Source organism: Peromyscus maniculatus, chromosome 2 (genome assembly GCF_049852395.1).
Source record: "Peromyscus maniculatus bairdii isolate BWxNUB_F1_BW_parent chromosome 2, HU_Pman_BW_mat_3.1, whole genome shotgun sequence".
Classification (NCBI taxonomy): Eukaryota; Metazoa; Chordata; class Mammalia; order Rodentia; family Cricetidae; genus Peromyscus; species Peromyscus maniculatus.
The window spans coordinates 142,040,543-142,049,062 of NC_134853.1; positions in this window are offsets into that span (position 1 = coordinate 142,040,543).

The following is an 8,520-nucleotide window of genomic DNA, read 5'->3' on the forward strand; positions in this document are numbered from 1 at the left end:
TGATAAGCCATCTCTTGGATGCCTAGTTCAGGTTTCTTTTTAGAGAATCTTAACTAGTTACAGATAAGGTCAAATAGAGGAAAACAGTCTGAAATGTAAGTACTTCTTTACAGATATATTCCTTGGGTCATGCATGGCCAATGTCCTTTACTGCTGGGCTTGCACAGTGTCCAAGTGTGCCTGACTATCTTTGCCTAAAGAAAACTATCACAGTATGCTGTTGGTTGTTTTTACTCATTACTCTTTGGGGGCCTACCACCCAGCTCCCAAATAAGTACATGGAGGTTTATTCTTTCTTATGATGGCCCAGCCTCAGTTTGGCTTGTTGCTAGCTTTAGCTTTTCTTAAATTATCCTGTCTACCTTTTGCTTCTGGGCTTTTACCTTTCTCTATTTCTGTTCATCTTTTCTTCCCTTCTTATTCTGTGTCTGGTTGGGTGGCTGGGTGGCTGTCCCCTGGCATCCTCCTCTCCTCCTTTTCTCGCTCCCTGCTCTCCTCTTCCCAGTTTCTTCCTCCTATTTATTGTCTCTGCCTGCCAGCCCCTTCTATCCTTTCTCCTGCCTTGCTATTGACCATTCAGTTCTGTATTAGACCAATCAGATGTTTTAGACAGGCAAAGTAACACAGCTTCACAGAGTTGAACAAATGCAACAAAAAAGAATGCAGTACATCTTTGCATCATTAAACAGATGTTCCACAGTGTAAACAACAAATGTAACACATCTTCAACTAACATTCCACAACAATAGTACAATTGGGAAGCCCCAAACATAAAAGCTGGAAAAAGTTGGCATCACTGACAATTTTAGTTGGGAAGACATCAGCCTAGTGTCTTAAACTTCGCGTCTTAGGAAGCGTATAGTATGCAGGAGCCAGGCATGCATACCTAAGAGACAGTAACAAGTAACATTATGTGTGGTGATAATCTAATTGTACTGAATTATTATTTTGATTGTATGTTAATAAATAAAGTTGTCTGGGAGTCAGAGCTATTAGAGCCATAGCAAGAGTGTGGCGGTGGTGGCACACGCCTTTAATCCCATAGATATCTGTGTGTTCAGGGTCAGAGCTATTAGAGCCATAGCAAGAGTGTGGCGGTGGTGGCACACGCCTTTAATCCCATAAGATCTCTGTGTGTTCAGGGATACAGCCAGCATTGGAGACATATGCCTTTAAGACCTAGGGGGCTGTACATTCAGACAGTGACGAGGCAGTCATGTGTTTGGGTTTACAACCAATGAGAAGGCAGAACAACATACTTTAAAAATACGAACCGACAGGAAGTAGGTCTTTTTTCGCGAAGCTGGGACAGCAGGAGGAAGGGTGAGATTTTAGCTCTGAGCTCTGACTTCTCGGCTTTCTCTTTTACATTGTTTCTGTGTTTCTTTTTTTTTTTTTTTTTTTTTTTTTTTTTTTTTTTTTTTTTTGGTTTTTCGAGACAGGGTTTCTCTGCGTAGCTTTGCGCCTTTCCTGGAGCTAACTTGGTAGCCCAGGCTGGCCTCGAACTCACAGAGATCCACCTGGCTCTGCCTCCCAAGTGCTGGGATTAAAGGCGTGCGCCACCACCGCCCGGCCTCTGTGTTTCTTATTTAATAAGACGGTTGGTTACATCTACATCTGGCGCCCAACGTGACAAGAATCCATTAAAAACTGCTTGGCTTGGCGGCAGGTCCGCTTTCCCGCAAGGGCGGCAGGCGGCCCGCGGCGGCGGCGGCGGCGGCAGCGGCGGCACACGGCGATCGGCTTCTTAGTCCGACCTGCTGGCGTCCTAGTCCGGGTAGCAACTTCTAGCCCGGGCCTAGGTCTGTGAGCAGCTTGCCTAAAGCCGGTGCTACAAACAACTCAGACCTGCCCTGCCGAACAGGGCCCTGCCTGTAAAGCCAACGCACGTGGTCGGAGCTTAAGGAAGCCAGACCCAAGCCTTGACTCGGCACAAGAGGGAACACGTGGCTGCATTTAAGCTTTAGCCGGCTACGCTTTCTTGTGCGTTCTCTCTTTCCTCTCTCTCTCTCTCTCTCTCTCTCTCTCTCTCTCTCTCTCTCTGGATTTACACCTGGGACACTAGGTGGCTGCTTTGAAAATCCCCTCAGATTTCTACTGTTCTACGCAGATTTGGTAAGTCATAATATATCAGATATTTTAAAGGAAACTATCTAAAAGAGAATTTTTTTCCACATTAAAAAACAAATGGGTTTTATGTGTACATTGGAAGAAAATTGGTTTTTGTTCGAAATTTTAGGCAGTCTGGCAATGGAACAACTATATAATATTAGTATTGGTGGAATTATGCACCTCATCACTATAATAATCCACATTTTAATATTTAAAAAGATAGTCAATTTAAGTGCCAGGATAACAGCGTTAGAAGAACTTGTTAAACCTGTAAAAATTCAGACAGAAGAAATTAACAGTGAAGTTGTTTCAAGTCGGGATCATAAGGTTGCAGAAAGAAAGCCTGTTTTCACACAGTCACCCTTAATTTATCCTGTAACAGTACAGCAGATGCCTGATCAAATGGCTACACAAAATACTTGGGCTCCAATTGAAATGTTGGATTTAAAAAGGTTTAAGGAGGCAATAGTATCTTATGGCATGCATTCCCCATATGTAAAGCAAATGTTAAACACTTGGTCAACATATAATAGGATAATACCACAGGACTGGCGGGACCTCGCACAAGGTGTTCTGGAACCCAGCCAGAGACTTCAATTTCTGACTTGGTTTAAGGAGGAGGCTAAAAACATAGAAAAACAATGGAGGGATAAAGGAGTACAAGTTTGCCAGGATCAGCTTATGGGCGAAGGCCAATATGCTTCAGCACAAGCACAATGTTTATATGATGTCCAAACCCTAATTTTATGTCGAACGGCAGCCTTGAATGCATGGGACAAAGTTGAGGAACCAGGAAAAAAATCTGAGTCATTTACAAAGGTGAAGCAAGGCCCAAAAGAGTCTTTTACAGATTTTTTACAAAGACTGGCTTCAGCAGTAAAGAGAACGGTCTCGGATTCAGAAGCTGGTAAGGCAATAATTGAATCTTTGGCCTTTGAGAATGCGAATGCAGCATGCAAAAGAATAATCAGGCCATTAAGGGCAAGATCTGCACCTATGGAAGATTGGATTAGAGAAACAATTAATGTTGAAGCTGATGAGCATGATGATACATGGGTAGGAGAAGTAATTTCAAAAGGTTTGAGGAGTGTTAGATGTTTTGGATGTGGAAAGCAAGGACATTTGAAAAGGGACTGTAGACAGGTCATTTCCAGAAACAATGTTTCTTCAAGGAACAATGGCAACAGAATGCCCCTTCCTTCTGGAGTATGCAGAAGGTGTGGTAAGGGAAAACACTGGACCAACGAATGTAGATCAACAAAGGACAGACAGGGTAATCCTTTGCCTCAGTCTTCGGGAAACTCCCAGAGGGGCCTCAGGCAGGCCCCCAGTGCAAATCCAGTTCAAACCTTTCCGGCAGCCATAGAGGAAATGCCTGCTCTGGAGAGCGATTAAATAACCAAATGCCTATTGGAATAAATCATGCTGGTCGGAATGATGAAACAGAGAGAATAGAAAATTCAGGAGAAAACATAAAGAAAATTTTTTGGCAAACTTCTATTAATGAACAAAGACCAAAATTAACGATAAAAATAAATGGTGTTTTGTTGTCTGGTCTGGTAGACACAGGTGCGGACGTTACCATAATTGCACCAGAATTTTGGCATCCAACTTGGCCTCTTCAGGAGGTAAACGTTCAACTGTTAGGAATTGGGACATTATCTCAGGTGAAACAGAGTGCAAGATGGCTCGAATGTATAGGTCCAGAAGGACAGAGAGGAAAATTAAAACCATATGTGGCTAACATAACTATGAACCTGTGGGGTCGAGACTTGTTGCAACAATGGAATACTCAGATTAACATCCCTCCAATCTCAGAAACAAATCATAAACTAGCACATGTTACTGAGAGAAATATTAGAAGATATTGTTCTAATGAGTGGTCACCAGCCATCCATATTATACAAGAACAGGGCACAATAACTGATGATCTTCCAAAGACACCAACAGCTCTACCTTTAAAATGGTTAACAGACAAGCCTGTATGGGTCCAGCAATGGCCTTTAACAACAGAGAAACTCCAGGCTTTAGAAGAGCTGGTAGAAGAACAGTTAAATGCTCAGCATATTGAAGAATCAACCAGCCCTTGGAATTCTCCTGTATTTGTTATTAAAAAGAAATCTGGTAAATGGAGAATGGTAACAGACCTTAGGGCAATTAACAAAGTAATTCAGCCAATGGGTTCTCTACAATCTGGGATGCCTTTGCCTACTCTGTTACCAAAAGGATGGCCTCTCATAGTTATTGATTTAAAAGACTGTTTCTTTTCAATACCCTTACAAGAAAAAGACAGAGAAAGATTTGCTTTTACAGTGCCTACTTATAATAATTCTCAACCGGTTAAAAGATTTCAATGGAGGGTCCTCCCACAGGGAATGTTGAATAGCCCAACTCTGTGCCAATATTTTGTACAGCAACCATTGGAAGTGATACGTAAAAAATTTCCTAAATCTATAATTTATCATTATATGGATGATATTTTACTAGCTGACTCAAATGCAGATACTTTAGAAATAATATTTGAAGAAGTAAAGAAAATTTTGCCTTGCTGGGGATTACAAATTGCTCCTGAAAAGATACAAAGAGGAGATTCTATTAATTATTTAGGATATAAAATAGAGCTACAAAAAATTAGACCCCAAAAGGTGCAAATTCGGAGAGATAGACTACAGACTCTTAATGACTTTCAAAGATTATTTGGAGATATTTCTCATCTACGAACTATTGTTGGGGTAAAAAATGATGAACTGACTAATTTGTTCAAAACCTTAGAAGGTGACAAGGACTTAAATAGTCCAAGAGAATTATCACCTGAAGCTGAGAAAGAATTAGCCTTGGTAGAAAAGAAAGTGCATGAAGGACACGTGAATCGTATTGATCCAAAGCTGGATTGCATTTTGGTTATTTTACCTTCTAGGCGTTCTCCTACTGGAATATTAATGCAGAGGGAAGATATTATATTGGAATGGATATTTTTACCAAATAAACCAAATAAAAAATTAAAAACTTATGTGGAAAAAATCTCTGACTTGATTTACAAAGGAAAAATGAGACTTCGTCAATTAGCAGGCATAGACCCAGCAGAAATTGTCGTACCATTAACTAAGGAGGACATTGAAAAATTATGGGCAGAAAGTGAACCTTGGCAAAGAGCTTGCAGTAATTTTTTGGGAGAAATTAACAGCAAATATCCCAAAAGAAATAGAATTGATCTTATAAAGAGAGCTGATTGGATCTTGCCTCGAATTGTACGGCAAAAACCCATATCTGGAGTTCGTACATTTTATACAGATGCCAACAAAGAAGGAAAGGCAGGTTACAAATCAGAAAATTTAAGTAAAGTGGTTCAAAGTCCGTATAATTCAGTTCAAAAATCAGAATTGTATGCTATTCTGTTGGTATTAATGGATTTTTCAGAACCTCTCAACATAGTAACTGACTCTCAGTATGCTGAAAGAGTGGTGTTACATATTGAGACTGCAGAATTTATCCCTGATGCTTCAGAATTAACTTCACTATTTATTCAATTACAAGATACAATCAGGAAAAGGAATCATCCTTTATATATAACTCACATTCGATCCCATACTGGTCTGCCAGGCCCTCTAGCACAAGGCAATGATGAGATTGATAAATTATTGATAGGAAATGTGCTGGAGGCCTCAGAATTTCATAAAAAACATCACGTCAATAGTAAAGGTTTAAAAAAGGATTTTTCCATAACATGGCAACAAGCCAAAGAAATAGTAAAGAAATGTCCTACTTGTTCCTTCTACAATCAGACGCCATTACCAGCAGGATGTAACCCAAAGGGTACTCAGAGAAATGAAATCTGGCAGATGGACGTGTTTCACTTTGCAGAATTTGGAAAATTGAAATATGTACACCACACTATCGATACTTATTCAGGATTTCAATGGGCAACTGCTTTGAGTTCTGAAAAAGCTGATTCTGTAATCACTCATTTGCTAGAAGTTATGGCCATCATGGGTATACCTGCACAAATCAAAACTGACAATGCTCCATCATATGTCTCTGTTAAAATGAAACAGTTTTTTGCTTATTACAATATAAAGCATATTACAGGCATACCACATAATCCTACAGGTCAAGCAGTTATAGAAAGATCAAACAGAACTCTAAAGGATATGCTAAATAAACAGAAATGGGTAACAAAACCCCCCAGAAATAGACTGCATAATGCTCTTCTAACTTTGAATTTTCTGAATGCCAATGAGAAAGGAACAACAGCTGCAGAGAGACATTGGATAATAGAAAAAACTACAGAATTAAATCAGCCTATATACTTTAAGGATGTGCTGACCTCAGAATGGAAACCAGGGTATGTATTACATTGGGGACGTGGTTTTGCTTTTGTTTCTACAGGAGAAGATAAGCTGTGGGTACCATCAAAATTGATAAAGGTTCGATTTGAACAAGAGAGACCTCTTAATTAGAGGAGGTGATAGTTCATCAACCAGCATGAACATCCAATTTAAACTAACTTGTATCAATAAAACATGCCTTTTCATTTCATCAGATAATAACTTGCCAAAAAGGAACATCCCCAAAATTAGTCTTGGGGAAAGGTTTTTGTTTTTGTCTTTTAGGAGAATGAAGGTTAAGGAATCTGAAGAACACTGGACAAATGAGACAACTGAAGAAAAGGGACAAATCATCTATCCCAAGAAACAGAGTGAAACGGTGTATGGGTATATATTATCTAAAAAAAATTTTATGTCTTCCTAAATGTTTGTTTCTGCTTTTCTCTAAAGATTTAACACTCTTGGTTTTCTAATAGTCCCAGTTCAATTAAAATTTAAAGCTGACTTTGGAGTTGGAGAATGGCTCTCTCCTTCTTTAAAATCAAGCATGTTGTTAAAAGGAAAATGCAAACTCCCTGTATCATGCCAGAATAAGAGCCATCTTCTGCTATGGTACAGGACAAAAGCAAAATTAATTAAGGGACTATTCTATTACTAATCTCAACTCTTTGATTCTATTCTGATTCTTTAAACTTTTCTCAAAGTATAAATTTTATATCAAAATTTACAAGATTAATATATATATATATACATTTTAAACTTTGTTAAGATATGAATGGTCACATAGAGTACTAACTAATTCTAGAAAAAAGGCTAGCTGCATATATATGTTTTTGTGTTCGAGTCTCTTATCAGTTTTCTGCAGGAAATCATGGCCAGGCCTAACATCAACTGAAGTCTCCAGAAAGAAGATGGGGCCCCACAACAACAACAATTCCACGTGGACAATAATAATATCATTAAGCTGACAAACATCATCCATAGATCAGCTTTGAACTACAAGGTGCTCAGAGCAAATTTGAGATGACTAGCTGAGATGATCCAGTCTCAAAGACTACTTGAATAAGGACTTGAGATAAACCCTCAACTTTGGCATTATACACAGACTGGATAATGAAGGATATAGTTACCTCTCCTAGAATTTGACAATTAACCTAAAATTTTTCTTTCAGGATAAAGAAAACTTCGCCCATACCCAGCAGGAAGCAATTTTAAGAATACGACGCCCACATTCCCAAAGAGGTGGTGTGGGGCGGGTGGTTTTTTGGTCTTTTTAATGGGTTTTGGGTCTGGGATAATTTTCAGTATTTAGGGGGGTTGGTTACAAGTTATTGTCAAGGGTTAGGAAAAAGGCTAAGCAAAGGAGATTAGATTTAAGGTTCTTGTTTAAAAAAAAAAAAAGAGAAAGAAAGAAAAGAAAAAGACAATTACTAGTTTTAAATACTTTACATTGGATTGAATTGTTTTATATTGTACACAAATTTGAAACTGATATTGTTAGAAAATGCTATATGTATATTTCTAATTGTATTTATTCCATCCATTTAACAATGTAATGCAAATTTCTGATCCTTGAATGTTATTATTATCAACTATTAGGATATAAAGAAATGAAAGCTAGTAGTTAGACATTATCATAGAACTTGTAGTCATATTAGATATGTTTTAAAAATTGAGCAGAGATGTTTTAGACAGGTCATCTTCAAACCCTTCAGAGATCTACAGAATATGGCATTAAAATGTTTTAATAACTTAGAAAATTTTTCTTTTTTGAGACATGTCGGCTCCTGGCAGTACCAATCTACTTTAGAGAAAATATGGGCATTGAAGAAACTGCATATGGAGTCAACTTTCATTGTGGCAAAAGTTAGCCACTGGACAACAAAGTATCCTGGAATCAACAGGACAAAATGGACAGACAGATCACGAAACAAGGGACTACTGATTCTTGCCAAAACAAGTGTGGTTATGGCTTTATCAAAAGGCATCTTCTGAGGCCAGGACAATATGGCCCCATCCCTGAAGTGGCCTTCGCATCCGGAAAAGGTACGGTGCCCTTTTCTTCGAAGGCAGCTTAACAGGC